The sequence below is a fragment of the Hippopotamus amphibius genome, chromosome 10, assembly GCF_030028045.1.
Source record: "Hippopotamus amphibius kiboko isolate mHipAmp2 chromosome 10, mHipAmp2.hap2, whole genome shotgun sequence".
Classification (NCBI taxonomy): Eukaryota; Metazoa; Chordata; class Mammalia; order Artiodactyla; family Hippopotamidae; genus Hippopotamus; species Hippopotamus amphibius.
The window spans coordinates 83,477,576-83,488,647 of record NC_080195.1 but is presented as its reverse complement, the minus strand read 5'-3'; the positions used below and the strand labels follow the sequence as shown (position 1 = coordinate 83,488,647).

The 11,072-nt window shown below is 38.3% G+C and overlaps 1 non-coding gene across 1 annotated transcript; it reads left to right on the top strand.

Annotated features, from left to right (window-relative positions):
• The first annotated feature begins 10,472 nt into the window (after nt 1-10,472).
• TRNAK-UUU (transfer RNA lysine (anticodon UUU)) lies at nt 10,473-10,545 on the top strand. Its single transcript has one exon. It is a non-coding gene; the product is annotated as a tRNA-Lys (tRNA).
• Nucleotides 10,546-11,072: the final 527 nt, after the last annotated feature.

Genomic DNA, 11,072 nt, shown 5'->3' with positions numbered 1-11,072 from the left:
GAACACCAGCAGACGGCCTCGGACACCAGAAAGGGCTGCGGGGAGCCCGACATAGCCGGTAGGGAGGCATCTACGAGGGCTCAAAGAGGGTGAAGCGGCGGAGCTGTGGCAGACGGGAGGGAGTGAGAAACATACGGAGGGTCCGCAGCGCAGCTCAGCGTTCCCGGACCGAGACATCGATCCGCGGCTGAACGGAGGGTCCAGGAGCGGGAGCGTGGGAACTGGAGAGCTGATTCAGGGTGAGAAACATTGTTGCCAGTAGGGTGACGGACTGAGAGGACAGGAGGGAGGAGGTCCGCGGAGAGGAGTGCCTGTCCCTGAGAGCTGCCTGGCCATGATGGCGGCTGGAGGCTGCAGGCTCACGGGCGGAGGGGAGGAGCCGCACGCGTAGCCTCTCTCTCTCTCTTTCTGCGCCTCTGCAACAGGCAGTGGAGAGACGCCCTGCGGGCCACCTAAGGCGCTCAGGGATAACAAGCACCCTCAGGCACTCGGGTGGGGCTAGATTAAAACCGCTTGCAACGCCAGCAGCAGGGAGGCTGCCGAGAGAAAAAAAAAAAAAAAAACAACAGCATCAAAAAGAAAAAAACCCCGAGAGAGGCCCAACTCTAAGACTTTCTGTTTAAGCCTGAGCCACCAGTGCCCTCTGCAACAGGCACCTCCAAGCCTGACTGAAACAACAGTGCGCCACTGCTCACTCACTCCCAGGAGAAGGAGCCACTATTGTACCCTCTCCCTCTCCACACACCGACGCTTACAGATGAACAATAAAGGAACCTCTGCTGGTCACAGAATAACACAAAAAAACCCAAGGCAAGGAGAAGGACACTTACAGCTGAGACGCTAAGGAAACAGATATAGTAGTATCAGTACTTATTGAACTGGTCCATTCTGGGATCAGTTCTGGATTTTTTTTTTTTTTCTTTCTCTCTCTCTCTTTTCTTTTTTTTTTTTTGATTTATTAAATATGATCTTAGCCCTAAGGGATCTACAAGTTTTATAACATAATTTTTTAATCATATTTTTTATTATTATTTTTTTTTTTTGCCTTTTTATATACTTCTATATCTAGCTAAGTTTTTGGTAGTATGGACAAAATATCTCTCATACTTTCCTTTCATCCCTATCTTTTATACATTTCTATTCCTTTCTTTTTATTTGCATATTTCCAACCACATTACGCTCTTCTGTTCCCCTTTCTTCCAGCCTTTTTAAGTTTATTTTATATTAACATACTTATAAGCAACACTATCGGTCTGCTCAGAATCCTTGCTCTATTCTCCAGATGACGCACTGCCTTGGTATTTAATATTAGGCTTTTGTCTTCATCTTAGTTCTTAGTACAGTTGTCTAATTACATTCTGAGAATCTCCATTCTCTCTGATGGTACTCCAACTCTTTTCTATATTTGATCCTAGCTTACAAAATCTCCCTGGATTGATGTCTGTATGTGCAGGGTGTTATTTGTTGTTTGTTTGCTTTTGCTTTTGTCTCTGATTTGTTCTGTTTCAGTTGTCAATTTCTGTTGGGTTTCTCTGTGAATATCTGATAGCACACTGGGGTTCTGTCAGGTCTTTCTAGAGCCTTATGTCCTAACGGATTCAGTAATTGTGTGTCTTATATATGTATGTGTTTCCTAGACTTAATATTCGTTTAATCCAATACTTGGACATTAGTCTGAGGCTTGGACAGTCTTCTATAAACACCTCTATCGCCAGGACAAGCAACCCCAAAAGTTTGGACAACCATGAGGAAACAAAGAAACAGTATGCAGGCAAAGGAGCAGGAAAAAAACCCACAAGACCAAATAAATGAGGAGGAAATAAGAAAAATGCCTGAAAAAGAATTTAGAGTACTGATAGTAAAAATGATACAAAATCTCGATAACAAAATAGAGAAAGTACAGGAAACAGTTCATAAGAACTCAGAAAAACAAACAGCAATGGATAACAAAATAACTGAAATTAAAAATACTCTAGATGTTATAACCAGCAGAATGACTGAGGCAGAAGAACGAATAAGTGAGTTGGAAGATAGAATGGAAGAAATAAACGCCACAGAGCAGGAAAAAGAAAAAAGAATAAAAAGATTAGAAGACAGTCTCATAGACCTCAGTGATAACCTTAAACGTACCAACATTCGAATTATAGGCATCCCAGAAGAAGAAGAACAAAAGAAAGGATCTGAGAAAATATTTGAAGAGGTTCTAGTGGAAAACTTCCCCAACATGGGAAAGGAAATAATTCACCAAGTCCAAGAAGCGCAGAGAGTCCCATACAGAATAAACCCAAGGCACATATTAATCAAACCAATGACAATTAAACACAAAGAAAAAATATTAAAAGCAGCAAGAGAAAAGCAACAAATAACATATAAGGGAAAACCCATCAGGATAACAGCTGACCTTTCTACAGAAACTCTGCAGGCCAGAAGGGAATGGCAGGATATACTGAAAGTCCTGAAAGAGAGAAACCTACAGCCAAGAATACTCTACCCAGCAAGAATCTCATTCAGATTTGAGGGAGAAATCAAAAGCTTTCCAGACAAGCAAAAGTTAAGAGAATTCAGCACCACCAAACCAGCCTCACAACAAGTGCTAAAGGAACTTCTCTAAGTAGGAAACACAAGAGAAGGAAAACACCTACAAATACAAACCCAAACAATTAAGAAAATGGTCATTGGAACACACATGTCAATAAACACTTTCAATGTCAATGGATTAAATGCTCCAACCAAAAGACACAGACTGGCTGAATGGATACAAAAACAAGACCCTTCTATATGCTGCCTACAAGAAACCCACTTCAGACCAAGGGATACATATAGACTGAAAGTCAAGGGATGGAAAAAGATATTCCATGCAAATGGAAGTCAAAAGAAAGCTGGAGTAGCAATACTCATATCAGACAAATTAGACTTGAAAGTAAAGACTATTAAAAGAGACAAGGAAGGACACTACATAATGATCAAGGGATCCATTCAAGAAGAACATATCACAATGGTAAATATCTATGCCCCCAACATAGGAGCACCTCAATACATAAGGCAAATGCTAACAGCTATAAAAGGGGACATCGACGGTAACACAATAATAGTGGGAGACTTGAACACCCCACTTACATCAATGGACAGATCATCCAAACAGAAAATAAATAAAGACACACAAGCTTTAAATGACACATTAGACCATCTCAACTTAATTGATATTTATAGGACATTCCATCCAAAAACGACAGACTACACTTTCTTCTCAAGTGCACATGGAACATTTTCCAGGATAGATCATATCTTGGGTCACGAATCAAACCTCAGCAAATTCAAGAAAATTGAAATCATATCAAGCATCTTCTCAGACCACAACGCCATGAGACTAGATATCAATTACAGGAAAAAAACTGCAAAAAATACAAACACATGGAGGCTAAACAATTCACTCTTAAACAACCAAGGAATCACTAAAGAAATCAAAGAGGAAATCAAAAAATATCTAGAAACAAATGACAATGAAAACACAACAACCCAAAACCTATGGGATGCAGCAAAAGCAGTTCTAAGAGGGAAGTTTATAGCAATACAGTCTTACCTTAAGAAACAAGAAAATGATCGAATAAACAACCTAACCTTACACCTCAAACAACTAGAGAAAGAAGAACAAAGAACCCCCAAAGGGAGCAGAAGGAAAGAAATCATAAAGATCAGAGCAGAAATAAATGAAAAAGAAAGGAAAGAAACCATAAGAAAAATAAATAAAACTAAAAGCTGGTTCTTTGAGAAGATTAACAAAATTGATAAACCATTAGCCAGACTCATCAAGAAAAAAAGGGAGAAGATGCAAATCAACAGAATTAGAAATGAAAAAGGAGAAGTCACAACGGACACCTCAGAAATACAAAACATCATGAGAGACTACTACAAGCAACTATATGCCAATCAATTGGATAACCTGGAAGAAATGGATACATTCTTAGAAAAATACAATCTTCCAAGACTGAACCAGGAAGAAATAGAAACCATGAACAGACCAATCACAAGTACGGAAATTGAGGCAGGGATTAAAAATCTCCCAACACACAAAAGCCCAGGACCAGAGGGGTTCACGGGCGAATTCTGTCAAACATTTCGAGAAGAGTTAACACCTATCCTTCTCAAACTCTTCCAAAATATTGCAGAAGGCGGGGCACTCCCAAACTCATTCTACGAGGCCACCATCACCCTGATACCAAAACCAGGCAAAGATGTCACAAAAAAAGAAAACTACAGACCAATATCACTGATGAATATAGATGCAAAATTCCTCAACAAAATACTAGCTAACAGACTCCAACAGCACATTAAAAAAATCATACACCATGATGAAGTGGGGTTTATCCCTGGTATGCAAGGATTCTTCAATATACGCAAATCAATCAACGTGATACATCATATCAACAACTTGAAGGATAAAAACCATATGATCATTTCAATAGATGCAGAAAAAGCTTTTGACAAAGTTCAACATCCATTTATGATAAAAGCTCTCCAGAAAATGGGCATAGAAGGAAATTACCTCAACATAATAAAAGCCATATATGAAAAACCAAAAGCCAACATCGTTCTCAATGGGGAAAAACTGGAAGAATTTCCTCTAAGAACAGGAACAAGACAAGGGTGTCCACTCTCACCATTATTATTCAACATAGTTTTGGAAGTGTTAGCCACAGCAATCAGAGAAGAAAAAGAAATAAAAGGAATCCAAATTGGAAAAGAAGAAGTAAAATTGTCACTCTTTGCAGATGACATGATATTATATATAGAAAACCCTAAAGACTCTACCAGAAAACTGCTAGCACTCATTGATGAGTTTAGTAAAGTAGCAGGATACAAAATTAATGCACAGAAATCTCTTGCATTCCTATACACTAACAACAGAAGAGCAGAAAGAGAAATTAAGGAAACTCTCCCATTCACCATTGCAACCAAAAGAATAAAATACCTAGGAATAAACCTGCCTAAGGAGGCAAAAGATCTGTATGCAAAAAACTTTAAGACATTGATGAAAGAAATCAAAGATGACACAAACAGATGGAGGGACATACCATGTTCCTGGATTGGAAGAATCAACATCGTGAAAATGTCTGTACTACCCAAAGCAATTTACAGATTCAATGCAAAATACCCCGAATAGCCAAAGGAATCATGAGAAGGAAAAATGAAGTTGGTGGAATCAGGCTTCCTGACTTCAAACTATACTACAAGGCCATAGTGATCAAGACAGTATGGCACTGGCACAAAAATAAAAAGGAAGATCAATGGAATAGAATAGAGAACTCAGAAGTAAGCCCAAACACATATGGGCACCTTATCTTTGACAAAGGAGGCACAAGTATACAATGGAAAAAAGACAGCCTATTCAATAAGTGGTGCTGGGAAAATTGGACAGCAACATGTAAAAGAATGAAATTAGAACACTTCCTAACACCATACACAAAAATAAACTCCAAATGGATTAAAGACCTACATGTAAGGCCAGACACGATAAAACTCCTAGAGGAAAACATAGGCAGAACACTCTATGACATACATCAAAGCAACATCCTTTTTGACCCACCTCCTAGAATCATGGAAATAAAATCAAGAATAAACGAATGGGACCTCATGAAACTTAAAAGCTTTTGCACAGCAAAAGAAACCATAGACAAGACTAAAAGGCAACCCTCAGAATGGGAAAAAATAATTGCCTATGAAACAACGGACAAAGGATTAACCTCCAAAATATACAAGCAGCTCATGAAGCTTAATACCAAAAAAGCAAATAACCCAATCCACCAATGGGCAGAAGACCTAAATAGACATTTCTCCAAAGAAGACATACAGATGGCCCACAAACACATGAAAAGATGCTCAACATCACTCATCATCAGAGAAATGCAAGTCAAAGCCACAATGAGGTATCACCTCACACCGATCAGAATGGCCATCATCACAAAATCTGGAAACAACAAATGTTGGAGAGGGTGTGGAGAAAAGGGAACTCTCCTGCACTGTTGGTGGGACTGTAAGTTGGTACAGCCACTATGGAAAACAATTTGGAGGTTCCTTCAAAAACTACAAATAGAACTACCATATGATCCAGTCATCCCACTCCTGGGCATATACCCAAAGAAAACCATAATCCCAAAAGAAACTTGTACCATCATGTTTATTGCAGCACTCTTTACAATAGCCAGGACATGGAAGCAACCTAAATGCCCATCAACAAATCAATGGATACAGAAGATGTGGCATATATATACAATGGAATATTACTCAGCTATAAAAAGGGATGAGATGGAGCTATATGTAATGAGGTGGATAGAACTACAATCTGTCATACAGAGTGAAGTAAGTCAGAAAGAGAAGGACAAATATTGTATGCTAACTCACATATACGGAATCTAAAAATGGTACTGATGAACTCAGTGACAAGAATAAGGATGCAGATGCAGAGAATGGACTGGAGAACTCGAGGTATGGGAGGGGGCGGGGGGTGAAGGGGAAACTGAGACGAAGCGAGAGAGTAGCACAGACATATATATACTACCAACTGTAAAATAGTCAGTGGGAAGTTGTTGTATAACAAAGGGAGTCCAACTCGAGGATGGAAGATGCCTTGGAGGACTGGGGCGGGGAGGGTGGGGGGGACTTGAGGGGAGGGAGTCAAGGAAGGGAGGAAATACGGGGATATGTGTATAAAAACAGATGATTGAACCTGGTGTACCCCCAAAAAATAAAAATAAAAAAAAAAAAAAAAAAAAAAAAAACCTTGCCTGAGAATGAAGCCAACATAGAGAATAAAAGGGCAAAGGCACAGAACTGGTGGGAAGAGGGGTAGCGGAAAGGGAAGAGACCAAGGAAGCATTTGATGATACTCTTTGGATATAACTCTTCCTAAAGGTTGGCTCTTATTTGTGGATTTTTCTGTTCTATAAACTAATAATACATTTTGTATTTATTTTTATTTTAAGCAAGTTTATAATTGGGAGTCTGTCAAAGTTTAAAGATTCAAATTTGCAGAAACTAATACTTGCAAGTGGGGTAAAGTGTAAACTTTTGAATTGACTAAGTCAAAGTGGGATATGAGAAAGTTCAAATTTGTCTACCCCAGGAAATGACTGATGTTACCTATTATGCAATAACAAAGTAAATAATCAAATTATCTCTTGCTATATTTTAGAAGTCTGGTGATGTGCTCACTGTAGCTGGAATTTTAGGTTACTAGGTATAAAACTGTACAGATAGCTAAATCTTTTATCCTATGTCCTTAAAGAAAGATCAAGCATGTGCCCAAATGTGGCACACCAGAAAGCAGGAATGAGGAAAAATATACTGTTTTTGCTTGTTTGTTTGTTGCTGTGAAGTTACAGTAATTAAGACAAGGCAATGTTGGTAGAATGATAGACAAATAGATTAATGGAAAAGAAAATGAAATCCAGAAATAGACTGATTTTTCACAAGGCACAGCCAAGCAATTCAATAGGGAATGAAAAGTTTTATCAACAAATTATCTGGGAACTTCCCTGCTGGCGCAGTGGTTAAGAATCCACCTGCCAATGTAGGGGACAGAGTTTGATCCCTGGTCCGGGAAGATCTCACATGCTGTGGAGCTACTAAGCCTGTGCGCCACAACTACTGAGCCTGCATGCTGCAACTACTAAAGCCGACAAGCCTAGAGCCCGGGCTCCACAACAAGAGAAGCCACCACAATGAGAAGCCCGCACACCACAAGGAAGGGTAGCCCCCATTGGCCACAACTAGAGAAAGCCCATGCACAGCAACAAAGACCCAAAGGAGCAAAAAAAAAAAAAAAAAAAAAAATTATCTAGAAAAAAATGGAATAAATATGAAAAAATATTAACTTTACTCACTATCCCACAATAATACAAAATTAATTCCAGATGTTCATAGACCTAAACCATCAAACCAAAATTATAACATTTCTAGAGATAAACACAGACAAATATTTCCAGGAACTTTGAATAAAGAAAAATTTGAGAAAAGGCAAAACAAGCAATAACAAGAAAGCAAAAACACAATACATTGGACCTTAAGCTAAAAATGTCTGTTCATCAAGAAAACAAAAAGCTGGAACAATATTGGTAATATGTATACTTAAAAAATGACTTGAATCCAGAATATCTAAGCTCCTACAACTCAATAACAGAAAAACAAAATATTAAATGGGTAAAATATTGAAATATACTTCACAGAAGAACAAATTCAAGTGGAATAAGCATATGGAAAAACCCTTGATATCATTAGTCATCAGGGAAATGCAAATTAAAACCACAATGAGATATCACATCAATTAGAAACAAACTGAAGGAACTGATCAGACCAAATTGCAGCTAGAAAACTCACACACTGCTGGTGAGAGGGTAAAACAGTAGAACCACCTTGGAGATATGTTTGGCATTTCCTATAAAGCTAAACATTAACTTATGTATGTCAAAGCAATTCCTTCTATAGATATTTACCAAGAGAAATAAAAAATATTTTTATTCACAAAAACTCATACATGAAGATTTATAGCAGTTTTAGTCAATTGTATTCCCAAACTGGAAACAGTTTAAGTGTTCCTCAGCAGGAACACATAAAAACAATGTGTGGTATAGTCAAATACTAGAATACTATTCAATAATAATAATATTAATATTAAAAATAAACTACTGATACAGTCAATGAATGAATCTCTCGAAAATACTATGTTGAGCAAAGAAAGCCCAGACACAAAAGATTACATACCATATACTTCCATTTCTATAAAGTTCAGGAACAGATTGTTGCTCTGAAGCATACCCATCATGGCACTTAGCTTAACCCTTACCCTGTCCCTAAAAATATCACTTGCATTTCAGGCTGAACCATATCCAAGGACTTTCTTTTGCCTTCCCAAATTAAAAGCTCTTCCTGCACCAATTCACTTACTCTCCCAGCTGTCTTACTCTAGACAGGATAAAGGAGAAAAGGAAACAGAAAACTGTGGTTGGTATGCTCTTTTTGACTAGGATTTTATGAGGTGGGTAGCAATAAAGAGCCATTGTTCTACAGTGAGGAGACACAGCTTTTGGGGGGCGGTAGTAAATAATTAATGCTTTTATTATTTCTGACCTAGATAAATTGGCAAAAGAAGACTATGAAAATACTCACTTATAATGGTCAAGTCAGAACAGGGGTTGCTTATGTCAGATAGGGATTAATTTGAAAAGAACTGAAGGGATTCCTGACCTTGATCAGAGTGATGAATACATGGCAGTACACATTTTCAAAATTCATTGAGCTATATACCTAATATTTTTGCATTTCCTTATATTTAAGTTTTTTTCAGTGAAAAATAAAAAATTATGTGCTTAATGATCTTTTTTTATGTCAAGAAACCAAAAAAGATCTTAAAGCCATGGGTTGCCATTTATGACTAGTAACCTACGATGCCTACAAATCAAGTAGTCCAATTTTATAGGATTGGAAAAGCTGAATTTTAGTCCTGGCAGGAATCAGGATTAAGATTGAAACCAAGGAAACCAGAGCTCGAATCCTCATGCCATTTCTCTGTTTCCTTCCTGCTCGAGAAGATGGGGGGTCACCACATTCACATTTCTGATGGAAAGGCTTTCAACCTAAAATTATGCTCAGTAAACTGGTTAATAAAGTGAGCAGGTAGAAAATAAACATTTTCAGACATGTAAGAACTCAAACAATCTAATTCTGAACAGTCCTTTCATTGAAAGCTCTTTTAGGATGTGCTTCAAGCAAACAAGGAAGGAGATGAAGAGACAAGAAGGCATAGCTCTTAGGAATAGGGGATCTCACACAAAATCAAGGAAAGAATACCCAGGACATCTCAGAATGGCTATTTTGTACCAGGTACAGATGCTGTCCAGTCTCAACTGAGCACAACGCAGGAATGTAGGAGAGGATTCTTCAAAAGTAAAGTTTGCATTTGTTGTGGGGGTCAGGTCACATCACCAAAGAGCAGGTTATTCAACATAGGCAACTGTACAGGTTGGATATTACCACAGACTCCCCAAGAAAACCAGTAACATGATCTCCAAGAGAGCCTGCCAGCCCATATCTACCACACAGGAGATACCAGTGGCTGAAATACAAAAGCACCGATGACACAAAACCTTTGCCATTTTTGCCCTAAGCTCTTCAGTGCTTTCATTCCCCGCCACACATGAGAAGCCAGGAAGCACAAAGGATAGGAGAGAGTTGGGAGGAGAGTGAAAGGACAGATCCTGTAATCCTCCACTGCAAGTCTCTGAGCCTAGTTCAGGACAGCCTGACCTTGGAGGAGGGGGAAAACTATGAACTAGAGATGATACTGAAGGTTTAAGTTGGAGTGGTCTGAACATATATCTAAAAAGAAGTCACAGTTTACTTTTTCTTATAAATGAAAGTGACTAGAGAGTGACAGAGGAAGGAGATCTGGCAGAACAGGTTTAAACACAGTAATGAGTGCCTGGATAGCTCAGCTGGTAGAGCATCAGACTTTTAATCTGAGGGCCCAGGGTTCAAGTCCCTGTCCAGGTGCCAAAAATAAATAAATAAACAGAATAAATACAGTAATGGGAGAATAATTACCTTTTCCCTTTGTTTTTACTTCATTGAATTAACTGTTCAATAATCTACTTACAGTATCTACTATTTACCTGTCATAATGATTGAAGATTGGGCTTTCCTTTTTTCTGTTACCACCACCCATATTCCATTCCCAGTAACCGAATGGAGTTATTTTACAGTATTTGATTCAGCGTCTTGACTGTTTACAACATGTAATTATGTAAATAATTTTCTGCTGTGGATCCACAAAGACAGCTATGATCACATTTCTCAATGTTACAAAACTCTGCATTTTCCCCAAGTCACATCTTGGCTTAGTTTTTCAAGACTCAACTGAGAAATCAATAGCTATGTTTTTAGCATAATAAAGATCCTTAATAATAATATTTAGAAACATGTGTATGTTTGCTGAAATACTAGGTATGCAGTAAGTTCCATGCGTTTATTTGTATTGTTTGTTTGTTTTTGAAAAAAAGGCCTTATATATTCTGAGATAC